General features: G+C 42.2%; 1 protein-coding gene across 1 annotated transcript in view; it reads left to right on the top strand.

The window, feature by feature from the left end:
• Positions 1-330: 330 nt before the first annotated feature.
• Positions 331-12,114, top strand: part of LOC132990791 (zinc fingers and homeoboxes protein 2-like) — a 112,851-nt gene continuing 101,067 nt past the window's right edge. The window contains exon 1 of the mRNA XM_061059229.1: positions 331-751. The gene's annotated coding sequence lies outside the window, so the exon portion shown is untranslated. The remainder of the gene's footprint in view (positions 752-12,114) is intronic.

Raw genomic sequence — 12,114 nt, 5'->3', positions numbered from 1 at the left:
GCACACCGGCGTTTTCACTTCATCACATCATGCATTCATGTTACACTTTCAGGAAGGTTTTTATTTGACTAAGAGGTTGTGAGGAGATATTTTAAAGTAAGACTGAGTCAAAAATATATAGGGAGATACAGAGATTGTGCTATAAATCAAACTGTAAGTGCAGCCAAGAAAAAAAAGCAGAGGCAGCATGGTCGCTCCTCTGTAGAGAAAAAGTGGATTTCCGTGTATTAAAGTGATCAAAAGTCAATGAAGAGCACTACAGGTGTGCTGTAGGTGTACATGCACGCATAGGTAGGACGGGTACAGTGGTGTATAGTAGCAGCCTCCCATGCCTTGAGTGGTGAATCTGCAGACCGGTGCAGATCAGGGCTGCAGGAGGGGGACAGGGGGTGTGTGGCTGCAACATGCCTGCGCCTCTCCACCGCAACCCGAGCAGCCGTGCCAGCGTCCGGCTGCAGCACAATCAAACTTTTCTGTACATTTTCACGTCACCTGCACGCGAAACATAAATTTGGCATCCTATGCAAATATATGCTGACGTAAAAGATCATGTGGTTTTTGTCGTCGATCCCCCCTATGAGCAACGAGGAGGTTTTTTTTTCTCCTCTCTACTGTTGTCTTTAGGTTAGCTATGCTACAATCTTTACTGTACCCAGCGCTAGCTATATGCGCCCCGCACCGCACCACTCTGGATATCTGGGAATAATCAACTTCCAGGCTGTCGCACCCTGCACCCAAAGACCGCTCACAGGTAGGACACAAGGGGAACTTCTTATTTATTTAACTCTTGGAGGGAAATTTTGACCAAAGTGACCGCAAAAGTGAAGTTATTAAAGCGGCTTGGTTGCAGGCAGACTAGCCGCCTGGCTGGCTGGCTGTCTCTGCCCAGACTGCTGCTGCTAGCGCCCGTCCCCTCCATCACAGGCTCTCTGAGGGGGAATCACCTTGCTATCGCCCAGCAAACCTCCACGACAGCCAAACTGGAATTAAAACAGTTATATACCTGGCTGACAGGCAACTTTAGTTGCGGCGCGACTGCTTTGGGTGATATTTGAGGATAGTTGTCTGACAAGTGAATGTCATCCGGTTCAGGTTGTTTTTTTGCGGCGGCCAACTTTTGCCGTCCCCCCTCCACCCCCGGTGAAAGTGCTTTTAATATATTTATTAGCCAGCGGAGCTAGCCGTTAGCCAGTTAGCCCCCTGTCAATGGACCGGGTGAAGCTAAGCGCGTTAGCTTTAGCCTTTCCCCGCACACAGCAGCACGAAACGTGGCTGCCCGTCTCTGGATCTTTCATGTCGGGAAACGCATTTGTTTTGGCTGGCTCCCTTCTCCCCGTCTTCCCCTCCAGACTCAGCGTTACTCCGCCGTGCCGTGTGGACAATAATCCCGGTGTCATTTTTTTGGTGACACGGTAACGGCAGAGCGGGTGACAGCTTGTTTGGTAGTGTCGGTTCAAGTGTTGTTGTTGCCCGCTGTATGTGAGGTTCAAACGGGGCGAGCTAGCAGACAGCCAGTCTGGCTGCCTGGGTCATCTGAGGTGAAGCCGCCGTCAGCGGGCTGTATAGAAACTCACTGCCTGCTTACGGTACACTGGTTTCCAGTTCAATAAACCGGTAGATCTCATAATTTACACTGGTTTGACTATTTAAACGAGCTGTTTATTCTTATTTTAACGTAGATACGTAGATAACATACCATAATACCAGCCGCCGTTTAGTTTGAAATGAAACAGTTTTACAGTCAAACTAACCGTAGGTTCATCGATTTAAAATCATTCACTTTTTCACGTCGAGATTAAAAACACGATGAAGTTTGTTTCATGACGTTTTTTAACTCGTTTAATGTGATATACGTTCAAACCAAGTGTCGTGGATTTGGTTTGCCTGTTTGGTGAACAGACGTTGACTTGGTGCCAGTTAATTGCAGACTGGTTTCATACTGGTTTCATACTGGTTTAGTGAGTAAAAAGCGGACAGTTTACAGTAGCCTAATGTGGCGTCAAACTGTTAAAACATGAAGAAAAGACCGTCACGTAGTGGGAGAGAGACTGGATTTAAACTGGTTTGTAAAGATATTAATAAGGTATGTTACTGGGTTTACTCATTAACAGTCGACCGACACACATTTTAATGTAAAGAATATATTACTAATTATTACAGACTGGCTTTAAACTGTATCCCAGTATAAGACCAGTTTGAACTGGTTCACTCATAAACAGGCTGCTGGTAACATAATTCTGAAAAGTTTGGCTGATTGTTTAATTTGATTGAAATGGTTTCAGTGTTTATATGAACTGGTTATCTATAGGAACCATCATAACTGGTTTATTTAATTTAAAAAAAAAAAAAAAAGAGAATTCATCCTAACTTTGGATTGTTTGTACTGGTTTGAATGGAAACCATTAGTGTATGTGGGCTCATTTTAAAGCACTGTTTGGTAGTTTTGTTAGTTTGAAGCTCATTTATAATCAGTTATTTATTCTTATACTGTCATATTGATGATTTAGCCTTTTATATCTTTAATGATTAATTGTTTAAATATAATATTTTGTCTGTGTGTGAGGACATTTTAAGTTTATTTCGGGAGCTCTTTCCGCGTGATAAAACTTTTCCCTTTTTCTGAGTTCACCCGGTTCATACTTGGTTTATTCTCTGACCCAATTTACTTCTCAAATCATGTTACATAAAATCATGAATAATTAGGCACGCCTCGCAAGCCTGCCTAGGGCCATATGCAGAGCTGAGGGGTCGTATGAAAAAACAAAAAACCCTGACGACCTCTAACCCGGGTCAGAAAAGTGCGTTCTGCTGGACGCGGTTTCTTGAGTTTGTGTGATTGTCTGCGGTTTGATTGTCGCTCGCAGGACGTGCAGAGGGGGAGCTTTCTGTCCGGCTTACAGGAACAGGTGTGTAAACTGAATTTGGGCAGGTTTCACCCTCCACCACATCCCTGACAGTGTGACGGGAGTGTGTCTTGGCGCTCTGAAAACAGCAGAGAGGCTCGTGTTTGGCAGCGGCTCCTCCTCTTCCTTTTTCCTTCTATACTGCCCGGTGACAGCGTTAACATCCACCTCCTCCACTGCTCTCCTTCAAAAGTGTGTCAGATTTTTGAATATTATCTCCCTCTCCTCTGTTCTGGTTCATAATCACATTTCCTTTTCCATTGACCGACTTTTTTTGTCTCATATTTCACCGCTATTGTACCGCCGCCGTGTCAGCCTTTTTAATCCTATGATATGGATGCAGGGATCAGTCAGTCATGCTGCCAGTCTCCCAATCAGAGCGCGCTCGCCTGCTCCCTGCCTGCTATTTATTTGTCACAAACGCCAACACACACAGCTCTCGTGCACTTTCCCTTCCTCGCCGGGAGACCTCCACACACACACACACACACACACACACACACACACACACACACACACACACACACACACACACACACACACACACACACACACACACACACACACACACACACACACACACACACACACACACACACACACACACACACGCTCGCTCTTCCCTCTTCCTGCTCTGACACGCTGTATTTCTTTGACACACTCTCACATATTTCGCCGGTTCCTCGGAAGTGCAGCTGTGATTTGCTGTTGCCACCTGACCTGTCACCCCAATGCACAACTCACACACGCGCACACACACACACACACACACAGAGCTTTTATTTCACCGTTTAGACTGTTCACATCATTGGTTTTTATCGCCTGAAAATTGCCGCTCCACGCATGTTTTTTTTTATTATTTGTGGCGATTGAAATGGACCCCATTCTGAGTTTGTGTTGCCCCCGGTGGCATTCAGTCATGAAGGGTTTGTGGCAGCTATACGAGCCGGAACAAACACACACACACACACACACACACACTCACACACATACACACTCACACTCTTTGTTGCTCTGTCAAACTGCTAGTTATTTCACACGTGCACAAACATGCAGAAAGCATGCATGACAGCTGCATGACACACACACACATTCAGAGTGTTTCATCCTTACTTTAGCTTTTATTTCAGACACACACACACACACACACACACACACACACACACACACACACACACACGTTTTCAGGGCTATTGGTGCTTTATGAAATAGTGAGAGGCTGTATGTGTGGGTGTGTGTTTGGAAAAGAGAGTACGAGTGTGCCAGGTTGTGTGTGAGTGAGTGAAGTGGCGGTGATTTTGTGTGTGTGTGTGGTGAGTCATTAGAGAGCCTGGGCTGGTCTGAATGTGTGTGTGTGTGTGTGTGTGTAGATGTGTGTGTGTGTGTCATAACGTTTGCCCTGCCTCCTCTCAGCTGCAGCTCTTCATGGGGAAACTCGACACACACACACACGCGGCTGTATCGGAGCTGCTGTTGGATCAAACCGACCGTTGACTCGGAGGCCTTTTGGGGGGGATCCCCATTTGACCAGTCGTAACACTGCGACTCCCCCACATATTCAACGCTCGTATTATTGTGTTGCATCATCAACTCTGATCACTTCTCATTTCTTTGATTTGCAAACCTGCAGAAACAACGTTGTCTCTGCACAAATGTTTCACCACGCGACCATGGGCGCCGTTTACAAAGTCGTGTAAATAGTCGTCACCAGAGCCGTTTGTGACCAAGCTTTAAAACGTGATGTTAAGATATGAGCACCAACACTGAGATGTGAACACCTTCACTTTCTTCTTCTTGCCTCTCTTTCTGATGCTCCTTCTCTCAAATACTGAGAGTTTCAAATCAAACACACCAGCTGATCGTTGTGATTCTTTTCATTCAGTGTTCGTGTCACAAACCTTCTGTTGGTTAGTCGTCATAACGCCAGAAACTTTAATATTTGTAGTTCAAATCTAATCTTTTTAAAGGTTCACTTCATGCCTTCACTTAGAAACAGGACGGTAGATAGAGTGACAAATCAGGCAGAGGGGGGGGGGGGAAGAGAGCGTTTGAAAAAGCGCGCGTCCAGCGTCTTTTTTCCGAGCGCTCCGCCTTTTTTGTGCGGCCGCTCCGAGCACTTAAAATACAAAAATCTTTCAACTTTCCAGAAAGGCGCTGTTGACATCACCGACGCCCTTTTCTAAATGTTTGATATTCCTCATAGTTTTGCAGCCGACTGATCGTGTCTTGTACCCACATCCTCCTCGCTCCGTGTCTGATCGGGAAATAAAAGATCTCAAATATCAAACATGCAGTGAAAAGTAACGGAGCAGTGTTGGTCATACAGCGGACGATGTTAACAGACTGTTGTCAGGACGGACGAGCAGCGCTTTACTGCGTGGAAACAACACCAGGTGGACTAGGGGTGTTAGAATAAACATCTTCAAAGTCTATCAAGAATGATCGATGTGTTTCTCTGATCGTCTGTGAGGACTGAAGAGTCCAATCAGCTGCTGACAGAGTTCCTCTGTTTGATGTGTGATTCATTAATAATTAATAATCATCATTAAACTGAAACCTGATATTTATAAATGACTGTCGGTTATGTTAATGTTTGTGGTCGGCACACCGCTTCAGAGGATTTTCTAATTTCTAAGAATAATGGAGGGAAATTGAATTCTTGTAATAGGTTTCATTCTTTATTGGCAGGATGGGGGCGAGTTCGAGAATATGAAATACACGACAAACGGCCGCTTTAGTCTGAAAATAAAAGTGTTGACCTCGTGGAGAAACGAGTGCAGGTCAAACCCAAAAACAGAGACGATGATTTCTCTTAATGTAAATCCTAATTTAGATCTCAAATTAAATCTGTGCAGGGATAAAAAAAAAAATTAAAAACAATGACAGGAAGAATAAAGAGAATGCAAATGAGTCGTTCTTACAGACAGGATGAAAACAGGCTCCGTCGTGGTCGCGTGCTTGTCAGCTGAACGCCCAGTGAAGTAATTAATATTAATGTAACATGCAAATAAAAACACACAGCGAGGCTTCACTTCTGTCGTCTGCAGAAAAGAGAGAGAGGTATAGAAAAGCTTCTCTGCAGGACGCCGTGTGTGACGGTAAACATGGCGTCCTGTCCGTCCGGTCCAATCACTGACAAACATGTCACCTTGTTCTGAAGCCGTCACGGTCGTTTCCTCTGTGGGACAGAAGTTTAAAATGTCCGTGCTCAGAAAGGACGGAGGACAGAGTTACCGCCACGACGAGGGAGATATGATTAATTCAAAATAATAATTAAACTGATATTTATTGAATATAGAAGGAAATGGCCAACATGACAAAAGAATATCAACGGAATATAATATCACATGGGTTAGACACGGTGTGACTGGAAATATAATACAACTTAAAAAAAATTAAATCAGTATTTTAATCTTCAAAGAAGAAATAAAAAAAATTTACCAAGAAAAACAGAATCATCTGCTCAGATATTTAAAACTGCTGAACATTATAAAACATCGTTAGGAGGGCGGTGATTAACATTTACTTTCATTTAATGTAGAAACATTTTCATTGTCTGAGATAAAATGTTTTAACCATCTTTGTGGTTAATATATCTTCATGAGCTAACGTCAGCAGCTCCCAGTCTGATGTTGGGTGGTTAGGGTTAAGTTTCGTAAGCATGTGTTAGCAGCTCCCAGTCTGATGTTGGCTGATGACGGTAAAGTTTCGTTAGCATGTGTTAGCAGCTCTCAGTCTGATGTTGGCTGATGACGGTAAAGTTTCGTCAGCATGTGTTAGCAGCTCTCAGTCTGACTTTGGCTGATGACTGGAAAGTTTCGGTAGCTTGTGTTAGCAGCTCTTCTTCTGAATTGCGCCGATTAGGGTAAAGTTTTGTTAGCTTACGTTTTTGCTCACTCTCACTATTACTGCCCAGGTAGAAGATTCATTATCTGTCGTTAGCAGCTCTCAGTTTGTCTTTGAGTGATGAGTAGAATGTAATGGGTTCTCACTTTGGCTACTGCTGGTTAAGTTTCGTTAGCTTACTAAAGCTAAAACATGGTTTGATTTTAGCTTAGCCGGAAAGTATCCAAAGGTTACAGCTCAGCTGGGAATGCTCTCTTTATTAAAATGACCTTATTTATATGATTTATGTGAGAATGAAAGATTTCTTGCCAGTGTTTACTACAGCGTAATAAAGTGTAATATTTGTGTTTGTGGATTAAGTAAAACTATGAAAAGTAGTTTAGTTTTGATAATAAAATAACTTGGAGGAGCAGAAACGAGAGAGTAAACGCCTGAAATGATTTAGAATTTCTATGAATGCAGTGATATGATTTGACAAATGAATAATTTTAATAAAACAGTTCTGCTCTTGATTTGATGATGGGTTCAGGGACATCGTGGTCACAGTGATTTTTAAATTGTAATCCTCGCCGCTTGTTGAAACCTTAAAGATTTGAAGAGAGAATATTTTAAATACTGCAGCTGTCTTTTCTAAAATAATGTGTCTAAAAGAAAGAAGCTGAAATTATTTCTATTCATCCCCATCAATCATACGGAGAAAGTAGGCGTCAGATATTATTCTCTGATTCTCATATTTAGAGCAAACACTTGAAAAAACAGATGCTGTGTTTGTTTGTTATCACTGTTTATATTATTTAGAGTTCTCTCCCTTAAATCTCCAAGAAGTCATTTTTATTCATGAGAGAGAAAAGAATGCTTATTTTCTCATTAAATTCTGCAGTGTGTGTGTTTCTAAATTACTCAACACATGAGTGACCGGCACTGCTGATGGGCTCATCAGACACACACAAAAAAACGTCTTAGATTAACTCCCCACCCTCAAACTGTGATTTGTTAAAGAACCCCCTCCCCTCATGTCTGGATCGTTAATTTGAACCTTGTTCCAAACCCTCATTTATCCAAGAAAAGCTCACTGCGCACGCTTCCATCTTTTTCATCAGCGTCCTCATTGATATTCATTCGTTTCCTTGTGTTCACACCTGGGGGCCGCCCGCTCACGCTGCAGGCTCCTCTCATCGTCCACCGGGAGACGACGCTGCCTTGCTCAAGAGAACTTCAGGTTTGTGTTTTCACCACAGAGGAGATTATTCACCTTTTGCAGCGTTTACAGGTTTTTACACCTGGTCCACAGCTGGAGCAGACTTTTCAGAGAAGAAAGGACGTTTATCTAAAATGGTCTGTTTTTCTTCTTTTTTTCTTCTACAATTTCTGTCTAATTCTGTTTAGCATCAGCTGATGGACTTTAAATCATTTGTTAGCTTCACGTATATGAACTCCTCAAAACTTCAGACATGATGCCCCTGAAATCTTCCTCAGTTAGTTCCTCACGCATGCACATCACAGCAGGAGGCACGACGCATAATGTAAAAAAAATTGCCTGCTCCACTTTTTAGAAAATGTGTGCTCAAACAGGGAGATTGGAGATTTTCCCTTCATGACATCACAAAGGGCAGTAGCCCCTCCCCCAGGTGGGTGACACTCCCACAGCTAGGTGTTTGTTCTGCCCTCTGAGTCTGCCTTCTCACCGTAAACAATAGGACATGGAGCGAGAAAGCCCGAGACACCCTAGCCCTTCCAGAGAGGGGCGTGGTCAGACACAGCTCATTTACATTTAAAGGTACAGACACAGAAACAGTCTGTTCTGAGCAGGGCTGAAATAGAGGGGTTTATAGACATGATCAAATACAGGATCAGAGTGGATTTAGAACAAGAAACTTCACATACAGGTTTTGAGGAGCTCTGAGACTTATTTACACTGGTTGAAGAGGAGGAGGATATGTCACCTTTAAAATCAACTTGAGGTGTAGGTCAACATATTTACTGTATCAACAAAAGAGCAGAGAAGAACAAACTGGCAAACAGAAAACATAATGAAGCCGTTGCACGTAGATTGCACTGGCCGTACGCCGTGTCATCGCTCCCTCCCACTTCCTGCCGTGAATTTTCCTGAATATTTCCTGCTGCACACTCACATCTGCCCACCCCGACTTCACACTAGGGCTGTCATTTTTTCAATAAATACTCGTGAGCCAGCTTGGAGAGTTTTCTAAGGTTTTTAGTAATAGTGCGTCTTTCCAACAAAGCATCGGGCTGTTTTTGTCTGTTTTTCTAACGAGCTATGACATTTGATATATTTAAATTCTTGTCGCTGATCTTTTCGTGACACGATGTAAGACACACTGCTGACCTGATTTTATCACAATCTTTTTCATACTGATCTTTAGACTAATTTGTAAGTTACTGACTAGTTCAACCAAACTTATTTCCCTGTATAATGTTTTTAAATGCACAAAAACTGTGCTGACAAGTTTAGTCTATTTGAAAAACATCTTTGTCGGAGGTCTCACCCCTGAACATTTTTAGCATCAGAAACGTCTTTTCCCCAATTTGATAAATATTTATGCACAATTTCATGTTCATCAGGAACATTTTGCAAATGCATTCATTTAAAAACATGTAGACTTCGAGTTCTTGTGTTTCTGTTTTATTTAGCCCTGCAGAGTTCCTACAGCTGTAGCTTCATATCTGCTCTGCAGCCTTTGTTCATAGGCTTTGTTTTTTTTATGACATCATTGGACTAACTTTAGTTTTGTTATCATCAAACATAATACAGAATGTGTTCATTCTGTGACACATGATCAATGTAAGTTTTACTGAAAGAAGAGTTTTATTCATAGAGGGGGCGGGACATCGTTGATTGACAGAAAGACAGTCACCATGGTTACTCACTCTCACCTGGCTGCTGCACACAACGTGTAACGTCGTTTAGTGTAATCCCTATGAATTCGGTTATCACATTAGGTGAGCTTCGGGTGGAGAAGTTTGATAGTAACTTTTAAAAACTGAGAGAGAGCAGAAAACACAGACAGCAACATTTTAAACACCGGGGTTATATCTCCCATCAGTGTCTGTCTGAGCTCCGCTCTGTCTGACTCTCAGCAGACTGTTAACGTCTCTCCGGCTCGTTAAACGTTTTTTTGTGTCGCTATCCGAGATGTAAACTTAACTGTGCAAACTGCGCAGATAAGTTAACTGTTGCTCACGGCGTGTCAGTTTGGAAAAATATCAGAACAGTTGCATAAAACCGGGATGGAGTTGTTTTTGCGGACTTTACTTTTAAGTTCAGTTTTCGTTTTCACCACTGCGGAGCAAAAAAGGAGGGAGGGAGATGCGTCTGTGTCAGAGCATGATCTGCAGCATGATAGAATAAACACATTAACCCGGTTCTACAATCTCCCTGCTTTGGCAGATCGTCAGCACATTAAAATCCTTCACGATCCTAGATCGTTATATCGCCCACCACTATCTTGCTGTGTTCTCACATCAGCTCATCCTGAAAACGTCAGGAGTTTTTCAGGAGTTTTGTGCAGGATTGAACAAGGCTCAAGAAATGTTTAAGGATTATACAAATCCCATTTCAGTTGCTTTTTAGCCCTCATGAATCTGTTCATCTGTTCATAACATTTGTCATGCAAACATAAACCTTGATCTTAAAATGTAGTTTCATCTCAACCTGCACATTTATCGTCCTGAAAAAGGACATGACTGAGTTTTCCTTTTAGTCTTTCTAAGTCACAAGTCAACCGGTTTATAAGACGTCATCTTTTCACCCCGTTCATGAAAATTTAAGCACCACATTTATAAATAATGAAAATGTTTGTCTTTTGTATTCCTGCAGTTCTTGCTGTGTCATGATTCAACATTATATAACGTTAAGTTTCTGAGCTCATTACTTCAGATTAGCCTCCGTTACATAACCGCATATCTAGGCCTGAGAATGATTCATTTTTTAAATCTATTCATGATTCTGATTATAAAGAATTTCGTTTTAATTTGAGTACATCAAGTTTAAAAAAAGACTGGTGCCCTTCAGACGCAGCCTGATCTCCAGCCAATAGATTTAATAATTTTGTGTAATTTAAGATATTTTAGGAATATTTTAAGATGATATTCCAGCAGATGTTTTACAGACTTTTACATGTGTTGTGTATTCATCAGTCTGTGAGGTTTTATTTCGATTTATTTGCATTTTGCTTAAAGCCCCAATATGTAACTTTTCAGTTTTGGTGCGCTTTGGTGCCAACAGCAGGTCTTTGACTGCATCTGCACTGTCGTAAAACGGTTACACTTCCCATCTGAAACAACGTGCATTTGTTTACAAGCAGAGGGTGAGGAAGCCGGTATAGACGCCGTGAGAAGATAAAGAACCATGTCGACTCAAAAGGTACAGTAATATTACCAGATTTTGATAAAACCTGGATGTCTGCAGTCCGATGTTTAGTATGAGTATTCAACTGTTACCATGACATCTATAGGCCGTAGATAAATAGCTATATGTATAGATGCTAGTTATCGGTTTGTAAGGTTATAAACTTTTTGGAGAAAACCTAAGATGGATATATTTATCTATTTATTTGCAAACCGGAGACATAACTTGTGTTGACTTTCTGCTCCCGGTAAAGCTGCTAAACGTGAGACGATGACACCGGAAATGATGCAGCCTCACGTTATGTCTAAATCTGTTATACAGAATCTGCAAGGATTTATGACGTTGCTGTCGTTTAGTTAGCTGCAGACACGGTGAGAGTGAACAGAGAAAAGTTGAACTGACCGTTTGACCGGATCACGTGTATTCCCGACTCGGTCCGTACGGATCACAGATCAACTGTGTGCTGTAGCACTAAAAGTAAACAGGTGTGCGTGGTAGCTCGCGCTCCGGTGTGTGTGTGATTGTGTGTTTGTGGTGCAATGTATGTTGGTCTGTCTCAGCGTGCCCTGCGATGACAGCAGAGAGAGGAGCAGGGAAAAGTAGCTGCAGCTAGGCTACGTCAAACGCGCTTAATACTCAGTTTATTTTTTAATGACTTTTTGATAAAACATTTACCCGCCTTGTGGCGGATAGCCCTCAGAAAATTACTCGCCAAACGGAAAATCTACCCACATTTGGCGCTTGGCGGGTGTTAATTTCGGACCCTGTTCTCACTCCTTGTAGACAGTCATGACTCAGAGACACATTTACACAGGATAGACTGGAATACTGATATATTGAGGTGGAACATGTCGCACATTCTTTCTTTGAGTGGATAATGTGCTCAATCGATTACTGTAATAACATTATAGTTCCTTTATTACTCAGCCCGCTTTAGATTCAATTATTTATAACAGTCTGTACTGAAACATCAGCGGTCATAAAAGGTTTAACAAA

The sequence above is a fragment of the Labrus mixtus genome, chromosome 16 (assembly GCF_963584025.1).
Source record: "Labrus mixtus chromosome 16, fLabMix1.1, whole genome shotgun sequence".
Classification (NCBI taxonomy): Eukaryota; Metazoa; Chordata; class Actinopteri; order Labriformes; family Labridae; genus Labrus; species Labrus mixtus.
The sequence above is the reverse complement of the archived record's forward strand: the minus strand, read 5'-3'. Positions and strand labels throughout refer to the sequence as shown.